Source organism: Bubalus bubalis, chromosome 14 (assembly GCF_019923935.1).
Source record: "Bubalus bubalis isolate 160015118507 breed Murrah chromosome 14, NDDB_SH_1, whole genome shotgun sequence".
Lineage (NCBI taxonomy): Eukaryota > Metazoa > Chordata > Mammalia > Artiodactyla > Bovidae > Bubalus > Bubalus bubalis.
This window is the reverse complement of record NC_059170.1, coordinates 79,186,315-79,206,956: the sequence shown is the minus strand read 5'-3', so window position 1 is coordinate 79,206,956 and position 20,642 is coordinate 79,186,315. Positions and strand designations below refer to the sequence as shown.

The window sequence follows — 20,642 nt, the reverse complement described above, 5'->3', positions numbered from 1 at the left end:
CTGTATATATCATCCATGTATCTCCAGGCATTCACTTGTATGACTTTTGGAAAGTGCCAGTGCCATTTCCCTTTTGCAAACACATATGAATACAAATTATGCAGAAATAACATCTGTAAAGCACAACTTTTCCTTTGAAACTTCTCAAGAAAACATTATATATGATAGTAGCCATATCAATATTAAGCAAAATTAAACATGAATTTCAGAACAATTCAGTACATTTCTAAGAGAAGACTTGTGCAGGTTGGTTTCTATTTTTTGTCCTCCAAATACAGCTTCATAACTTAAGGGAGATGGTGTCAAACATAAGCTGTGTTTGTCCTAGACATGTTCATTTAGTCAGAAGAGGTCAATCAAAGGCTAACATATGTCTTGAAGCTTTTCTTCTTATATCTTGGCTGAGAATGTACAACAAAGATAGAGATAAGGTAAAGAAAGCAAAAGCAAGTGTGGTCTAATCCTAGATGGTCTGTGTTTAGGAAGAATGTTTTAATTGTTCAAATGCAGAGCCAGGTAGTGCTTCCTATCACTGTGTGGTCAGATTGTTAACAGTGGTGCTGTCATCAGCACATCATTATTGTGTCTGAGCCGTGTGTGTGCAAGCCTCTTAGTGACTCAGACTGATCTCATCAGTGTAGGCCAGGGGGGATACTGCTAAAGACAAAGACTGCATCCAGTAGAGGAAGAGACAAAGAAAGCTAGCTTTTGAGTCAACATTAATGTCTACAGTCTCTCAGCCGGGGAAAGCCCAGAGTGTCTCCATGGCCAAAGCCAAGCAAATAGAATTTTTACGAAGGTAAAATCTTTATTAAATAAATCAGCTTCTATGTAAATTTTAAATGAAGGGAAACAAATTTAATGAAATAAAATAGTATTGCATTGTCCAACATGTTTTCAGAAGTCAATCTTTGGGTGAAGTGACTTCTAGGTTTCTTCACTAGATGTGGTTTCAGAGTGTGATGTTTTTCATCCAGTATGTTTTTATCTATTACTTTCTTTGTGTGGTTTTGAACAGGCTAAAGACAGACATTACTCAGAATGAGGACAGAAACTGTCTGCTTTCCAGTAACAAAGCTTTGTTTTAAATGTCTGTTTTGGTGCAAATCTTATTGTATTGTTTTGTTTTATTTGTGTGTATGTAAGTGTGCTTGTAAATGTATAATAAAGAAATCTTAGGATTCTTATCAGTAGATGATATGAACTAACAGATCTATAGGGAAATTCAGATTCCTCAAAGTTTGAACATACCTTTCCAAAGAATAAATTATAAGCAATTGAGTTGCTTCTTTGATGTCTGAAACAGCCATGGAAAGTGCATTTTTTTCAGAACTGGAGCATTTAAGCAACCTCAAATCATTGTTTTTCATTAAAAAAAATCACATTTTATAAACAAAACATTTGTTACATATATGTAAGTTGATTACATATAATAAAGAGCTCATGACTAGCTATTTTACCATTATTATTTTTATTTGTTTTTCTTTTTATAATACATATTTAAATAAGATGTTGTTCAGTCACTAAGTTGTGTCTGACTCTTTGCGACTCCGTGGTATGTAGCATGCCAGGCTCCTCTGTCCTCCACTCTCTTCTGAAATTTGCTCAAATTCATGTCTGTTGAGGCAGTGATGCTATTAACTGTCTCATCCTCTGCTTCCCCCTTCTCCTTTTGCCTTCAGTCTTGCCCAGTATCAGTCTTTTCCAATGAGTCTGCTCTTTGCATCAGGAGACCAAAGTATTGGAGCTTCAATATCAGTCCTTCCAATGAATATTTAGGACTGGTTTCCTTTAGGATTGACTGGGTTGATCTCCTTGCAAGTCTGTGATATATGAAAGGGTTATATATGATGACAATCCTGCATTTAGCCAGAAAAAAATTAATTTAGTTAATCTTATATATTACTTCCCACATGCTTAAATGGAAAAGAATGAAAATCCTCTTTCAAAATAAGAGGCAACTCATTTTTCTTGCACCTGAAGTCTTATATGAATCAAAGAAAAATTGTAATTTGACTTATGTGAGCAGTTCCTCTGTATTAAATGACTTATCTCTATATCTTTTCAGTACTATCTCTATATCAAATGATATTATTAATTTACCCAAATTTTTTTATCTATGTGTAGTTTTAAAAATTTATTGTAATACCCAGCAAGATGTAACACCAAGTGCTGAATTATAAATCAAGAGACCAGAAGTTACTGCGGAGAACCATATGGAGGTTTCTCAAAAAACTGAAAATAGAGTTACTGTATGATTCAGCAATCCCACTGTGGGCATATATTCAGAAAAGATAGAAATTCTAATTAGGAAGATGCAGTCACACCAAAATTCATAGCAACACTATTTATAATAGCCAAGGCAAAGAAGCAACTTAAATATCTATCAAAAGATGAATGGATAAAGATTATACACACACACACACACACACACACACACACACATACACATACATATATAAAATGGAATATTACTCATTCACAAAAAGAATCAGTTCAGTTGAGTTCAGTCCTCAGTCGTGTCTGACTCTTTGTGACCCCATGGACTGCAGCATGCCAGGCCTCCCTGTCCATCACCAACACTTGGAATTTACTCAGACTCATATCCATCAAGTTGGTGATGCCACCCAACCATCTCTTCTTCTGTCATCCCCTTCTTCTCCTGCCTTCAATCTTTCTGAGTATCAGGGTCTTTTCCAATGAGTCAGTTCTTTGTATCAGGTGGCCAAAGTATTGGAGTTTCAGCTTCAACATCAGTCCTTCCAATGAACACCCAGGACTGATTTCCTTCAGGATGGACTGGTTGGATCTCCTTGCAGTCTAAGGGACTCTCAAGAGTCTTCTCCAACACCACAGTTTAAAAACATCAATTCTTCAGCACTCAGCTTTCTTTATAGTCCAACTCTCACATCCATACATGACTACTGGAAAAAACAGCCTTGACTAGATGGACCGTTGTTGGCAAAGTAATGACTCTGCTATTTAATAGGCTGTCTAGGATGGTCATAGCTTTTTTTTCCAAGGAGCAAGCGTCTTTTAATTTCATGGCTGCACTCACCATCTGTAGTGATTTTGGAGCCCAAGAAAATAAAATCTGTCACTGTTTCCATTGTTTCCCCATGTATTTGCCATGAAGTGATGGGACTGGATGTCATGATCTTAGTTTTCTGAATGTTGAGTTTTAAGCCAACATTTTCATTCTCCTCTTTCACTTTCATCAAGAGGCTCTTTAATTCTTCTTCACTTTCTGCCATAAGGGTGGTGTCATCTGCATATCTGAGGTTATTGATATTTCTCCCAGAAATCTTGATTCCAGCTTGTGCTTCTTCCAGCCCAGTGTTTCTCATGATGTACTCTGCATATAAGTTAAATAAGCAGGGTGACAATATACAGCCTTAACGTACTCCTTTCTCAATTTGGAACCAGTCTGTTGCTCCATGTCCGATTCTAACTGTTGCTTCTTGGCCTGAATATAGATTTCTCAGGAGGCAGATCAGGTGGTCTGGTATTCCCATCTCTTAGAATTTTCCACAGTTTGTTATGATCCACACAGTCAAAGGCTTTTGCATAATCAATAAAGCAGAAGTAGAAGTTTTTCTAGAACTCTTTTTCTTTTTCAGTGATCCAATGGATGTTGGCAATTTGATCCCTGGTTCCTCTGCCTTTTCTAAATCCGGCTTGAACATCTGGAAGTTCACAGTTCATGTACTGTTGAAGCCTGGCTTGGAGATTTTTGAGCATTACTTTGCTAGCGTGTGAGATGAGTGCAATTGTGTGGTAGTTTGAGAATTCTTTGGCAATGCCTTTCTTTGGGATTGGAATGAAAACTGACCTTTTCCAGTCCTGTGGCCACTACTGAGTTTTCCAAATTTGCTGGCATATTGAGTGCAGCACTTTCACAGCATCTTCTTTTAGGATTTGAAATAGCTCAACTGGAATTTTATCACTTCCACTAGCTTTGTGTGTAGTAATGCTTCCTAAGGCCCACTTGACTTCGCATTCCATGATGTCTTGGTATAGGTGATTACACCATCATGATTATCTGGGTAATGAAGATCTTTTTTGTATAACTCGTCTGTGTATTCTTGCCACCTCTTCTTAATATCTTCTGCTTCTATTTAGGTCCATACCATTTCTGCCCTTTATGGTGCCCATCTTTGCATGAAAATTTCCTTTTGGTATGTCTAATTTTCTTGAAGAGATCTCTGGACTTTCCCATTCTATTGTTTTCCTCTATTTCTTTGCATCGATCACTGAGGAAGGCTTTCTTATCTCTCCTTGCTATTCTTTGGAACTCTGCATTCAAATGGGTATATCTGTCCTTTTCTCCTTTGCCTTTTGCATCTCTTCTTTTCATAGTTGTTTGTAAGGCCTCCTCAGACAGCCATTTTGCCTTTTTGCATTTCTTTTTCTTGGATGGTCTTGATCACTGCCTCCTGTACAATGTCACTAACCTCCAACTATAGTTCTTCAGGCACTCTGTCTATCAGATCTAATCCCTTGAATCTATTTGTCACTTTCACTGTATAATTGTAAGGGATTTGATTTAGGTCATGCCTGAATGTCCTAATGTTTTTCCCTACTTTCTTCAATTTAAGTCTGAATTTGTCAATAAGGAGTTCATAACCTGAGCCACAGTCAGCTCCCAGTCTTGTTTTTGCTGACTGTATAGAGCTTCACCATCTTTGGCTGCAAAAAACATAATCAATCTGATTTCAGTGTTGACCGCCTGGTGATGTCCATGTTTAATGTCTTCTCTTGTGTTGTTGGAAGAGGGTGTTTGCTATGACCAGTGCATTCTCTTGGCAAAACTCTATTAGCCTTTGCCCTGCTTCATTCTGTACTCCAAGGGCAAATTAGCCTATTACTACAGGTATTTCTTGACTTCCTACTTTTGCATTCCAGTCCCCTATAATGAAAAGGACATCTTTTTTTTGGTATTAGTTCTAGAAGTTTCTTGTAGGTCATCATTGAACCGTTCAGCTTCTTCAGTATTACTGGTCAGGACATAGACTTGGATTAGTGTAATATTGAATGGTTTGCCTTGGAAACGAACAGAGATCATTCTATCATTTTTGAGTTTGCATCCAATTACTGCATTTCAGACTCTTCTGTTGACTATGATGGATACTCCATTTTTCCTAAGGGATTCTTGCCCACAGTAGTAGATATAATGGTCATCTGAGTTAAATTCACCCTTTCCAATCCATTTTAGTTTTATGATTCCTAAAATGTCCATCTTCACTCTTGCCATTCTCCTGTTTGAGCACTTCCAATTTGACTTGATTCATGTACCTAACATTCCAGGTTCCTATGCAATATCGTTCTTTACAACATGAGACAAAAAGAGTGAAATCATGCAATTTGCAGCAACATAAATGGAACTAGAGATTGTCATACTAAGTGAAATATCAGACAAAGACAAATGATATCACTTGTGAAATCTAAAAAAAAAATGATACAAATGAAGTTATGTACTAAACAGAAATATAGTCACAGAGATAGAAAACAATTTTATGGTTACCAAAGGGGAAGGGTGGGAAGGGATAAATTAGGAGTTTCAGATTAATTGATAACACTACTAAATATAACATAGATAAACAACAAGGACCTATTGTATGGCACAAGAAAGTATATTGGAAAAAACCTGAAATTGAATATATATATACACACATGTATAAGTGAATCACTTTGCCTACACCTGAAGCTAACACAACACTGTAAAACAACTATACTTCAATTAAAAAGAAATCAGGAGATGAATGAATAAGAAAGTTGTGGTACATATACACAGTGGAATATTACTCAGCTATAAAAAAGAACACATTTGTGTCAGCTCTAATGAGGTGAATGCAACTGTAGCCTATTATACAGAGTGAAGTAAGTCAGAAATATAAACACTGGTACTGTATATTAATGCGTATATATGGAATTTAGAAAGATCTAAAAGAATTTAGATGATCTTATATGCAGGGCAGCAAAAGACACACAGATGTAAAGAATAGATGTTTGGACTCTGGGAGAAGGCGAGGGTGGGATGATTTGAGAGCAAAGCATCGAAACATGTATGTTACCATATGTGAAACAGATCACCAGTGCAAGTTCAACACATTAAGCTGGGCACTCAAAGCCAGTTCTCTGAGACAACCCAGAGGGGTGGGGTGGGGAGGGAGGTAGGAGGGGGCTTCAGGATATGGGGGACACATGTGCACCCATGGCTGATTCATGTCAGTGTATGGCAAAAATCCATCACAATATTGTAAAGTAATTATCCTCCAATTTAAATAATTAAAAAATCAAATCACATCAAGCCAGAAAGGGTAAGCAATTTTAAAAAGTCACAATATAGTGTTGGTTATTTAAAAAAATTATCAAGAGACCAGACCTGGGGCTGTAACTTGGCCAGAGATTTGCTCTGTTGGTTTAGGTCTAATCAGGTGTCAGTACCAGCACATGAAGGAATCTATCGGGGGCTGAATATAATAGTGCCCAAGCCTCCCCTTGGCTTCTGAATTAAGTAAAAGCCTTTGGTCAGAGTTGGTGTTCATTTTATCTTGGCCATGATAAGTTTGCCCTGGTGTTACCTCAGAACAGTACCATGTAAAGAAAGACACTACACAACATTCCCCTTCCCCAGAGTCAAACTGTTTTCAAGATCACTTGGAGCTGGGAATGAAGAGCTCACCCCACAGGGGCATATGTTTTCTATTTTGAAAACAGATCTGGGGAGGCCTTTCTAATCGGGATTGTGCACCTTTCTTTGAACTTGATGGCTCAGTAAACAAAACAATACCTCCAAACTATTCCAAACACCAGCATGAGCTGCCACCCTCGATAAGTTAGTGTGTGAATCTCTCTTTCCTCTTTGCTTTTATTGGAAGTGACATATAGTATTTCTGCATCAAATTAAATCTGGCCCACATGGAGCTCTTTTACACAGAAAATGCGAGAACATGGGTTGCTGGCAGATGTAAGGTAAATATAGAACCTCTGATGGTGTTTGGGTGCTATGAAGCTTATTCCCTGCCACAGACCAGCAGTGACTACATAGTTCACAAGTGGTGAGGCTGTAATAAAGTTGTGCAATTCTTCCAAAGTTGTGGTTTTAAAATTTATACTAATCACCCTCCTGCCAATTATATTCATGTCTACAGATATATCTAACTGTGCTAACTTGTATGGACTGTTTTGCTCCTTTCCATTCCTTTTCTTGGTTACCATGGAAAGGACTGGCTCATTACTTAGGGTGGAGGAAGAAACAAAGGCAGCCAGTCTTGAATCTAAAATGTATTCTGGCGTCTGGTAAAAGTGGGGTTTGAAAGAATTCTGAACTCAATTGAGTATTCAGTACTTTAAATGAAACTTTACTAAACTGACTCTCCTGAGCTGGCAGAACATGAACTGAAGACATGTTTGTTCTTTATGGGACAACAGACTTATTACCTTTGGCAGTGAAAATATGACTAGCTGTATTTTGTTCAAAACATAGTAAACAATGTTATGATAGTATAAGTTGAAGCATCACTTGATTTTGGATATACAGCTTTTGAGTACATATTGGCTGACTTCAAGACTTCTTAGCTTCCATTCCCAACTTAGACTGGTGTGTGATATTTAACCGACAGGCAATTAATGAGGGCCTATTGTGTGCCAGGCACTTTGCACATGTTAGACATATAAATATAGTTCAAAATTGACTGGAATTCTGGGAGTCATGTAGTTTAGATATTACTGACTTTCTTTTGGTTTTAGATAACAGTTAACCTCTGAGGTTATCTGTGAAAGCCATTCTGATGACTTCATTATTGTATTCAGAGAGAGAATTCTTGGCATACATAGATCCATCCCATATCTTGAAAATCAAGTGTGGTCCCCTGAAAGGTTCTAGAAACCCAGTATTGATATTTGCTAATGAATCTAGCATTCAATTCTTTTCAGGAATCTTAAGACCCATGGTCTCAAAGTCTTCTCACCTATGATTAAAGAAGAGGCAATTAACATTTTAAAATTGTTATTTTTTAGGTTTATTTTGGGCTGCACTGGGTCTTTGTTGCTGTGCAGGCTTTTCTCTAGTTGCAGCAAGAGTGGCCTACTCTCTAGTTCTGGTGAACTTTTCATGGCAGTGGCTTCTTTTGCTGCAGAGCGTGGGCTGGGTTCTAGGGCTTCAGTGGTTGTGACACAAAGGCTCCGTAGTTGCAACTTGTGGGCTTTAGTGCACAGGATCAACAGTTGTGGTGCATGGGCTTAGTTGCTCTGCAGCATGTGACATTTTCTTGGATCAGGGATCGAACCCATGTCTCCTGCATTGGCAGGCATATTCTTTACCACTGAGCCATCAGGGAAGTCCCAAGAAGAGGCAATTTTGAGGAAAACAGCAAGACGTTAGGTTTAGGTGGAATGGGAGTGAGAGTTTGCTGTCCATAGAAGGTTTTTGGATCCTGTTGGTAGGTGATCAGGTAACCAGGAACTTCAGGCTTTATGGGAAGCTAGATCAAAATTCTTATAAACCTAAATAATTCATTTATAAACATATTTTCTATTTTTTCATTCACTCATTTTAATGTTGTATACCTCTGCTTATATATTCACTTCCTGTCAATTTTAAAATTTGCTAGCATGAAATTATTTATATCCTTATCATTTATTAATATCTTAGGATCTTTAGTGAAGTTTCCTTTACATTACTGACATTCAGATCAGTCCAGTTCAGTGGCTCAGTCGTGTCCAACTCTTTGCGACCCCATGAATTGCAGCACAGCAGGCCTCCCTGTCCATCACCAACTCTCGGAGTTCGCTCAGACTCCTGTCCATCGAGTCAGTGATGCCATCCAGCCATCTCTTCCTCTGTTGTCCCCTTCTTCTCCTGCCCCAATCCCTCCCAGCATCAGAGTCTTTTCCAATGAGTCAACTCTTCGCATGAGGTGGCCAAAGTACTGGAGTTTCAGCTTTAGCATCATGCCTTCCAAAGAAATCCCAGGGCTGATCTCCTTCAGAATGGACTGGTTGGATCTCCTTGCAGTCCAAAGGACTCTCAAGAGTCTTCTCCAACATCACACTTCAAAAGCATCAATTCTTCAGCACTCAGCTTTCTTCACAGTCCAACTCTCACATCCATACATGACCACAGGAAAAACCATAGCCTTGACTAGATGGACCTTTGTTGGCAAAGTAATGTCTCTGCTTTTGAATATGCTATCTAGGTTGGTCATAACTTTTCTTCCAAGGAGTAAGCGTCTTTTGATTTCATGGCTGCAATCACCATCTGCAGTGATTTTGGAGCCCAAAAAAATAAAGTCTGACACTGTTTCCACTGTTCCCCCATCTATTTGCCATGAAGTGATGGGACCAGATGCCATGATCTTCATTTTCTGAATGTTGAGTTTAAGCCAACTTTTTCACTCTCCACTTTCACTTTCATCAAGAGGCTTTTTAGTTCCTCTTCACTTTCTGCCATGAGGGTGGAGTCATCTGCATATCTGAGGTTATTGATATTTCTCACAGCAATCTTGATTCTAGCTTCTGCTTCTTCCAGCCCAGTGTTTCTCATGAGGTACTCTGCATAGAAGTTAAATAAGCAGGGTGACAATATACAGCCTTGACGTACTCCTTTTCCTATTTGGAACCAGTCCGTTGTTCCATGTCCAGTTCTAACTGTTGCTTCCTGACTTGCATACAGGTTTCTCAAGAGGCAACTCAGGTGGTCTGGTATTCCCATCTCTTTCAGAATTTTCCACAGTTTACTGTGATCCACACGTCTAAGGCTTTGGCATAGTCAATAAAGCAGAAATAGATGTTTTTCTGGAACTCTCTTGCTTTTTTGATGATCCAGCGGATGTTGGCAATTTGATCTCTGGTTGCTCTGCCTTTTCTAAAACCAGCTTGAACATCAGGAACTTCACGGTTCACATATTGCTGAATCACCATCTGCAGTGATTTTGGAGCCCCCCAAAATAAAGTCAGCCATTGTTTCCCCATCTATTTGCCATGAAGTGATGGGACCAGACACCATGGTCTTAGTTTTCTGAATGTTGAGCTTTAAGCCAATGTTTTCACTCTCCTCTTTCACTTTCATCAAGAGGCTCTTTAGTTCTTCTTCACTTTCTGCCATACGGGTGGTGTCATCTGCATATCTGAGGTTATTGATATTTCTCCCAGCAATCTTGACTCCAGCTTGTGCTTATTCCAGCCCAGCATTTCTCATGATGTACTCTGCATAGAAGTTAAATAAGCAGTCTCTTCAGGGGATACTTTAAAGAGTCACCATTTATCTTTGTATTTCCACTGTTTCATTATTTTTTCATGCTTATTATTTCTTTTTTCTATTTTCTTTATATTCAGTATGCTGCTCTTTTTCTAAATTCTTGATATGGATACTTCAAGATTATTGACTTCTAATCATTCTTCTTTTCTAATATGTACACTTAAGGCTATAAATTTCCCTTTAAACACAATTTTAGTTACAGCTTGTAAGTTTTGGTATATAATATTTTTATTTTAATTCTGTTCAAAATATTTTCTAATTTTCATTGTTTCTTTTTGACTCATCTGTTTACTTAGAGATGTAATTCTTAATTTCAAAATAGAGATTTCCCAGTTAAATTTTTTCTTATGATCTCTAGCTAAATTCCACTGTGATTAGAGTATATACTTCATATTATTTCAGTTCTTTGAAATTTGGTGAGATTTTCTATATATTCCAACATATATCATTTTGGAAATACCTGCAAACATTTGAGAAAGCTTTGATTTCTGCAGTTTGGGAATGCTGTGTGCTAACAGAATGAGGTCAGTCATACTGATCATGTTGTGTATGTCTGCTCTCTATTTTCTAACTGTTTGGTCTGCTTGTCAACTAAGAGTTTTTTATTATAAACTTCTGCCACTTACATCAAGTATTATTTGTACATCTATTGAACTGTTATATTACTTTCTCATTTATTCCATTAATGTGATAAATTATATATATATATATATATATATTTAAATGTTAAGTGAGCTTTACATTTTAGTATTGATGAATTGTCTTTTTTTTATGGGTCTCTGAATTTGTTTACTAATATTTTGTTCCTCTTGAATTTATGCCTTGATGTCTTTTGTCACTTTAGAAAATTTCTAATTATTATCTTTCGAATATTGTTCTGTCACCTTTTTTGGTGGTGGCGGGTTAGTGGCGGGGGGGTGGGGGGGTGGGGCGGAATTCCAAAAACTTTTATGTTAGAACCTTTTAATAACTTTCATATGGTTTTCACCTTTTTCCCTGTACTTTTCATTAATTTTTCCTTTCAAGTGTCAGCGTGTATACTTCTTCCTGATACATGTTCAATTTCATTAATTCTCTCTTCAGCTCTTAACAATGTTACCACAATCATTCATTATTTTCTTAATATCTGTTATTGTATTTTTAAGTTCTATAGTTTTTATTTTAAAAACAAATTGTTTTTCTATTCCAAAAATTTTCTTCCTGTTTTTTAAATTTTTTTTTTAGTATTTCACTAATAATTAGTTTCATGTCTGACATTTTCAGATTCAAAATATCCTGTGGGTGTCTTTCTATTTTCCTTTAATTTTGGGGTCTTTTTTCAGCTATCTTACCTTTAATATGGAGAAGGAAATGGCAACCCACTCCAGTACTCTTGCCTGGAGAATTCCATGGACAGAGGAGCCTGGAGGGCTACAGCCCATGGGATCCCATTTTGTTTAGGCTTCCCTATCATTCACCATCTCCTGGAGTTTGCTCAAACTCATGTCCATTTAGCCTATGATGCCATCCAACCATCTCATCCTCTGTCATCCCCTTCTCCTCTTTTGAGGAGATGAGGAGAAAGAGAGCTAAATTAGTCACTAACAATTCAACGTCACTTTACTCCAGTTGGGATTTGAGATGGTTTGAACCTAGGTTCAGTCTCTATGAGGTCTGGGCTACTTCCAGTTCAACTTTCTTCCTTAGATGTGGTCTTCCAGTTACCAGCCAAAAGACAAAGTTTTTACCAAGTGTCTTCTTTTTTGGTATACAGTGTAGTCCCTATTTTTGTCTCTCCTAACATATAAATCTAGCAAAATCTCTGATCAGCTTTTTGGCTTCTCTTCATCCATTTTCAAAATGAGCAAAAAATCTTGAGGAGAAAAGTGGAAACCAAATGCCTGGATCATGTCTCTGGACTTCCCTTTGTTTTATGGATTATGTACCATTCAAATCTACACTGCCTCAGTAACTCTCCAGTGCCTTTAAATAGATTTGAAAATAGTTCTTTCTGTTGTTTTCAAGGATGTAGTGATGGGCCAAAACTACTTAATCCATTTTTCCTTGAAGCTAAATTTAAAACTGAAATCTCAATTCAGTGCACCTATTCTTTCACTCACAGTCTTCTCTATTTTAGGAAATATGCTTAATTCCTCAAGCATGAAATGTAGGAATCATCCTTTATTTGTCACTTTCTCATAAATCTCACATCTGGTTCCCAAGTGTATACTGCCAATTCTCCTTCTAGAATGTTCTCTGACTCCACTGTTACCACCAAGTCTAACATTTCTCTCTCATCTACTTTATTGAAATAATCCTTATACCAGTGTCAGTCCTACTATTCTTTCTCTTTTTTTAAATTTAAATTTATTTATTTTAATTGGAGGCTAATTATTTTATAATATTGTATTGGTTCTGCCACACATCAACATGAATCCACCACGGGTGTACACATGTTCCCCATCCTGAACCCCCCTCCCACCTCACTCCCCGTACCATCCCTCTGGGTCATCCCAGTGTACCAGCCCCAAGCACCCTGTATCAAACCTGAACTGGCGATTCATTTCTTATATGATATTATACATGTTTCAGTGCCATTCCCCCAAATCGTCCCACCCTCTCCCTGGTGGCTCAGAGGATAAAGCATCTGCCTGCAATGCAGGAGACCTGGGTTCGATCCCTGGGTTGGGAAGATCCCCTGGAGAAGGAATTGGCAACCCACTCCAGTATTCTTGCCTGGAGAATCCCATGGACAGAGGAGCCTGGTGGGCTACAGTCCATGGGGTCGCAAAGAGTCGGACACGACTGAGCAACTTCACACACATCACACACACTACCTCTCCCACAGAGTCCAAAAGACTGTTCTATACATCTGTGTCTCTTTTGCTGTCTTGCATACAGGGTTGTCATTACCATCTTTCTAAATTCCATATATATGCGTTAGTATACTGTATTGGTGTTTTTCTTTCTGGCTTACTTCACTCTGTATAATAGGATCCAGTTTCATCCACCTCATTAGAACTGATTCAAATGTATTTTTTAATGAATAATACTCCATTGTGTATATGTACCACAGCTTTCTTATCCATTCATCTGCTGATGGACATCTAGGTTGCTTCCATGTCCTGGCTATTATAAACAGTGCTGCGATGAACACTGGGGTACACGTGTCTCTTTCGATTCTTTCTTCACAAAGAAGCACAAGCTATCTTCTAGTAAAGAACCTCCTCCTCTTTAATGTAAATGACCTCAGAACAGACTGCATTTAGAACAAAATCCACTTTTTAGCATAGCTACCAAGATCTTCCATGACCTGGCTTCTGACTATTGTCCAATCTTTTCTCAACCCCATTTATTCATTTAAGCTACATGTCAACTACAGTGGCCTTTTACATTTTCTTAAATGAAATTCTTCACGACATAATTTCTTTTTTACAGAACACAAAGTTGTTCCTTCCCCTTTCCCTACCCCCAGGTTGTCACAGGATCTTTGCACAAGCTATTTCCTCTCTGCTCTCCGTGAGCTAAGCTCTTTTCATCCTTTGTGTAGGCACTTACATATCACATTAGAGATATGCCCACATTATTTATATATATATATATATCTCCCACATTATATAATTCCACAAAAATGTAGAGGTAAGGTAACTAAAAGTGAGGAAATAAGTAGGCAGGAAAAGACTTGGGGGAATGTAAACTGGAACATAAGATGAACATAAGCATATGGCTGATGCCAATCTTTGGGAGTAGCCAATAAGAGCAAGAATAGAAAACACACTTGGAGACACAGAGTATATCATGTTATGAAGAAACTTGAAAGGCAGCAGAAGAATTTTAATTTGACATATAGGACAAGCAAAAGAGGAAAAAGGGAAAGAGTGATGGGATGAAAGCGTGGGTTAAAGAAGATTAGGCTGCCGGTAGTGTGTAGGTGGCCTAGAGGTTGGGAGAAATCAGTAAGGTCAGCTTAAAGTCTGCTCTTGTAATCCAGGTGTGAGATGATGAGGGGCTGGATAAGGGTGATAGCAGTCGAGATGAAGAGAGTATGGATTTCAAAGACAATTTGGCAAGACTTGTTGATGGATGAGATATAAAGACTTAAGAAGACAGAGTTGTCAAAGATGTCCCCAAGATTTAGTGCCTGGAAGACTGGGAAGTGGGGAAGTGAGAGGGAGAGACAGTAAATTCATTGTATTTAAATGTCAATTTAAAAATAAAAATAAATTGTTTAGAGAAGAAATTTCCCTAGAAGAAGTGAACAATGAGGTTGTTTTGTGTTCAAAGCAGATGATAAACCTGAAGGCGTGGTCATAGACCCCAGTGTCTAAGAAATGAATCTCAAGGGCCACTCTTCCACTCACTCAGCAGCCAGACAGACTGAAACCACAGTGTCTGGCCTTAGAAAGTGGGCTGTCAGGCTGAGCAAAATCAGCGTACTCATCTTTTTTTAACTTCTTTTTTCTGAGAGAAGATAGTGAAGACTTCACTGACCATGACAAAGATAAGGGGAGGTCATATTTGGAATCCCCTTGTCATGATTTTGTAACATATTTGGCTTATAAAGCCCTATGTGTGTTTTTGCCCCAAGTCCTTTTCTTATTTTTTAAACCCATATGTATTTTTGAGTCAATTTAATCCATATGTTTCTGATTAATTTATGCTTAGCTCATCAAAATGTTGTTTTAAGAAGAAAGCTTATAAAAAAACAGTCATGCTTCACCAGCCACTGATGAAATCAACTCCAGAAGACTGTAGCTTAGTCAGAAAATCAGACAGGCTAGGGGTAGAGTGGGTTGTAAAATTTGGAAACTCATTACTATAGCCTCAGTGAAACAGAGTACGTTCAACACTTGGGGAAAAAAATAAATCTTACTTTTTTTTTTTTTTACATGTACTTGTTTTTGATTCCTGAATGTATTGATTTGGCCTCTGGATTAACTATGATTTCTTTACTTAGTTGTTTAATCAGCTTCCAGTTGCTATTCATATAGCCAAATGGTGAGGAAGCTGGAAGATGTTATAAAGTGATGAGTTTATTTTCATGGAGGGTATATGGGATATTTGTCAGTTTTTTTCAGTTGAAAGAAATCTCTGCAGTACAGGCCATAGAGGCTTAATAGAAAAATCTATATATTGCATCTAATTTGGTAATACAGGAAGTAGAATTATGAGTGTGATTCTATCAATGCATTCAAGGTTTAGAAACAAATAGTTTTAAAGCTAGTTCATCCTGAGATTACCTGTATCTCAGAAAAATCCTAAAAAAAAAAATTACAAACACTTTATTCCAGAGTTAAAATTTACATCATTTTCCTAAAATGACAACAATTGCATAGAAATCATAAGTAGACATCAATAAAATATGATCTTTTTTATTTGAACATTTGTGTACCATCACTAATAATTTAAAATTTACTCTCCATTTCCTTCTCTGTCCTCTTTGCAAATATAGCTTCATCTACTTTCTCCCTCAATGTTTGTTTTAGCCTTATCTTTCTTCCTATTTTACTCCTCACATATTTGGGTGATTTTAGTTACTCCAATCTCAGTCACTCTGGAATCAAGATTGCCAGGAGAAATATCAATAACCTCAGATATGTAGATGACACCACCCTTATGGCAGAAAGTGAAGAAGAACTAAAGAGCCTCTTGATGAAAGTGGAAGAGGAGAATTAAAAAGTTGACTTAAAGCTCAACATTAAAAAAACTAAGATCATGGCATCTGGTCCCATCACTTCAGTTCAGTTCAGCCACTCAGTCGTGTCCGACTGTTTGTGACCCATGAATCGCAGCACGCCAGGCCTCCCTGTCCATCACCGACTCCCGGAGTTCACCCAGACTCACGTCCATCGAGTCAGTGATGCCATCCAGCCATCTCATCCTCTGTCATCCCCTTCTCCTCCTGCCCCCAATCCCTCCCAGCATCAGTCTTTTCCAATGAGTCAACTCTTCATATGAGGTGGCCAAAGTACTGAAGTTTCAGCTTTAGCATCATTCCTTCCAAAGAAATCCCAGGGCTGATCTCCTTCAGAATGGACTGGTTGGATCTCCTTGCAGTCCAAGGGACTCTCAAGAGTCTTCTCCAAAACCACAGTTCAAAAGCATCAATTCTTCGGTGTTCAGCCTTCTTCACAGTCCAACTCTCACATCCATACATGACCACAGGAAAAACCATAACCTTGACTAGATGAACCTTTGTTGGCAAAGTAATGTCTCTGCTTTTCAATATGCTATCTAGGTTGGTCATAACTTTCCTTCCAAGGAGTAAGCATCTTTTAATTTCATGGCTGCAATCACCATCTGCAGTGATTTTGGAGCCCCCCAAAATAAATTCTGACACTGTTTCCACTGTTTCCCCATCTATTTCCCATGAAGTGATGGGACCGGATGCCATGATCTTTGTTTTCTGAATGCTGGTCCCATCACTTCACGGCAAATAGATGGGGAAACAGTGGAAACAGTGTCAGACTTTATTTTTTGTGCTCCAAAATCACTGCAGATGGTGACTGCAGCCATGAAATTAAACGACGTTTACTCCTTGGAAGAAAAGTTATGACCAACCTAGACAGCATATTAAAAAGCAAAGACATTACTTTGTCAACAAAGGTCCATCTAGTCAAGGCCATGGTTTTTCCAGTAGTCATGTATGGATGTGAGAGTTGGACTGTGAAGAAAGCTGAGCACTGAAGAATTGATGCTTTTGAACTGTGGTGTTAGAGAAGTCTCTTGAGAGTCCCTTGGACTGCAAGGAGGTCCAACCAGTCCATCCTAAAGGAAATCAGTGCTGAATATTCATTGGAAGGACTGATGTTGAAGCTGAAACTCCAATACTTTGGCCACCTGATGTGAAGAACTAATTTGAGAAGACCCTGATGCTGGGAAAGATTGAAGGTGGGAGGAGTAGGGGATGAGATGGTTGGATGGCATCACCAACTCAATGGACATGAGTTTGAGTAAACTCTAAGAGTTGGTGATGCCATCTAACCATCTCATCCCCTCACGCCTCCAAGGAGGCCTGGTGTGTTGCAGTCCATGGGGTCACAAAGAGTCAGACACGACTGCATGACTGAACTGAACTGAACTGAGTCACTCCAAGGTTTGATGCTTATCCATATATTTAAGACATTTGAACTCATATTCAGAGTTCAGCTCATTTCTCATGTTCTAGATTGATGTTTCCAAATGTTTCTATATAAATGTCCAATGGTGTGAAAGGATAGATACACCCAAAAGAGAACTCAACTTTATTTCTCAGCCTCCTTGTTCTTCTCCTCTTTGTCCTGTAATTTCTATTCTGGGTTTGGAACCAGTATCCACCTTATGACCTGCACTGAGAACACAGCTGTCAGCCAATATCCTTTCCTCTTATTCCCAACCCACACCTAATCAGGCACAAACCTTCCAATTCTACCTTTTACTTGACTTTCACATTTTCCTCTTTTCTCTATCTCCATTTCTAGGAGGCAAGAGTCTCTTGGTTACTATAATTTTTTCTCATCTGGGTCTTCTCCAATTAAATCTTTTTACTACCACTTCTGCCATTTCCAAATAGAAATATGATCTTTCTGCTCAAGTGCTTCAATTCTTTAATATTCCCTATTTTCTACATGATGGAATTCAGACCACCAATCATTGCTTCTAAGATACAACATGATCTTCTCCATTTACCCTTTCAAGCTCATTTGCTCTCACCTCAAATTCTGCCATATTGGATTTCAAGTTCAAGTTCTTCAAACTCACCATTTTCTTATTTAACTCTACGCTCTTACCCCATAAGGACCCTATTGCTTGAAATATTCATTCTATTCTGCCTGGATCATGCCTATTTATCTTTCAATTGTGGGTTTAAATATAACTTCTTCTAAAAAACCCTCTCTTACTTCCTCTATCCCCATATTCTGTAGGAGCCTCTCTTTTTCTATCATAATATCCAGAATACTTTATTTCATTTTAATTGCTTGTTTAATCAGAAGCCCCACAAGGATATACGCTCTCTGAGAGCAAGTTTATTATAATCCTTACTTATCTCTGACCCTCCAACTTTGAGCACAGTCAACACTCAGCACATAATATGTTTGCAATAAATATTTGTTGAGAAGATGAGTGAAAAGCTTTTTCATATCTCTGTACTTTCATACATATGATTTCTTCTGTCTTGAATGCCTTTTTTGTCTTGTGTGATCAGTGAATTCTTACCTTTGCTTTAACAATTCATTAATATCCTACAGAAATAGTCTCTCTAATACACACTCTGGGAAATGCTGATGTAGTGCATCCCTCTCCTTTGACACAAAAGGACACTGAAACCTGGAGAAGTAAAGTGACTTAATGAATGTCAGACAGCTGTCTATAAAGGGGAACCAGGATGCAAGTATATTCCCTCATACGCTATACATTTTAGCCAATGATAACTCAGTCTCATTTGTAAAATGAGTCCTGTCATTTTTCTAATGACATCAAATCACTTCTTCATTTGCCAACTGCCAACAAGGACACATTTCATTCATCCACTTCTGCTCCATCCAATAACAAAAGAAAACTCAGGAACGGATGAGTACTTGTGTGCCATTGACAAGGGGAGAATGAGAACATGAACAAAAGAATGAAGTGGGCTGCACTCTCTGAGTAAATTTTTCCACAGTAATAAAATGCTCAGTGCTGCATATCATCAGAATTTGGAGTCTCTCCTTGGGAATTTGGTGTTTATTTTAACCAATACTTAAATATATATATATATATATATATATATATATATATATATATATATATATATGTTGCTCCTCCCTAAAGATGTAAAATTTCACCATTTATTAAGTTTCCTTGGCTGAGTTGAGGATTGTTGCATTCACATTCTCACATGCAAAGCATTTCCTAATCACAGTAAATGTCTCACATCTGCTCTGAGTAACTGGCCAGAAACCAAGAAATACAGGCATTCTTAGAGGAGCTCTGTTGATCCCCAGCCAGTCTCCTTGACATTGGAGAAGAACTAGAGGGAAAGGGACGCCTCCTCCCCCCACCCTCTTTCTGCTCCCCAGCTATTTCTTCTTTTGGTTACTTGATGACACCTCCATATGGAAAGCACACTCCTCTATGCTAATATCTAGGAACAGGGCCAGAGTTTCAGTTGTGTTTTCAGTTCTGTCTACCCTTTCCACGCCCATTGGACAGCCAAGAACAGATCTATATGACTTCCAACTCCTTTTTGGCTACTCTGGTCTCACTTTACCACATGGAAATTCTTTACCCATGCTAATCAAACTTAACTCCAATGCTTACTCAACACTCAAGTGATGATTTACAAAGATCCAATTAATAGCATATTCATCTTCTTGTTCTGCTCTTATTTATTGGCAGTATTTTCTACAGTGGTCTTGACTTCCTTGTTTCATTCTGTTGTGTTTTTGGCTAACCTATCAGAGCAAATAAAAGGAGAGTTTCATGTCTATCTCCAGAGAAAAGAGGAATGGGGTTGTCCCAAAGATAATTCGCATTGGAAATGAGTGTGTGCTTTCATTTTGATCCAACTTCCTCTCTTTATGGGAAGCTGAAGTTCATAATAGATGTCATAGTTAGTGGGCCATTTTCATTACCATCACCTGCTTTCCATGCATAACTCTAAGTGGCAAAGTGAGACTATTGCTGAGAAAGTTTTAGATGGCGATGAAGCATTGATGCACAAATGAAGATTTCATACACAACATATTCGATGGCAATAACAGAAAACCTAACATGGATTGGATGAAAACCTCTCAGAATGAAGCCAAAAAGAAGATACACTGGCTCAGAACTGAAAAGATTAGAGGTAGTTTGGCTTCAGGCATGGCTAAGGCCCGACAATGTCATCAGTGTTAGGTCTCCCACCATTATTGCTGTTTCTTCTATGTTGGTTCCACTCTCCAACAGACTCTCTCTCCATAGTAGTAAATTGGCTTCCAGCATCTCCACAGGTACATTTCATCATTTCAGTTACCTCAGTAGAAAAGAGAGTGCTTCTTAACAGTTTGTTTTGTGTTTTTGTTTTTTTTTTTAAAGTAGTAAAAGTAACTATGAGTGCAGTGATTTGAGTCACATGCTTTCCCTGGACCAGTAACAGTGGCTACATGTGGAAGATGCTGACTGGTCAGAACTAGGTCTCAGATCATGGCATCTGGTCCCATCACTTCATGGCAAATAGATGGGGAGACAATGGAAACAGTGAGACACTTTATTTCCTTGGGCTCTAAAATCACTGCAGGTGGTGACTGAAGCCATGAAATTAAAAGACACTTGCTCCTCGGAAGAAACGCTGTGACCAACCTAGATAGCTTATTAAAAAGCAAAGACATTACTTTGCCAACAAAGGTCTGTCTAGTCAAAGCTATGGTTTTTTCAGTAGTCATGTATGGATGTGAGAGTTGGG

At 38.2% G+C, this 20,642-nt stretch overlaps 1 long non-coding RNA gene across 1 annotated transcript in view; it reads left to right on the top strand.

Moving 5' to 3' along the window:
* The first annotated feature begins 488 nt into the window (after positions 1-488).
* LOC123329295 overlaps positions 489-20,642 on the top strand; it is a 40,458-nt gene continuing 20,304 nt past the window's right edge. The window contains exon 1 of the long non-coding RNA XR_006544712.2: positions 489-799. This is a non-coding gene — a long non-coding RNA (uncharacterized LOC123329295). The remainder of the gene's footprint in view (positions 800-20,642) is intronic.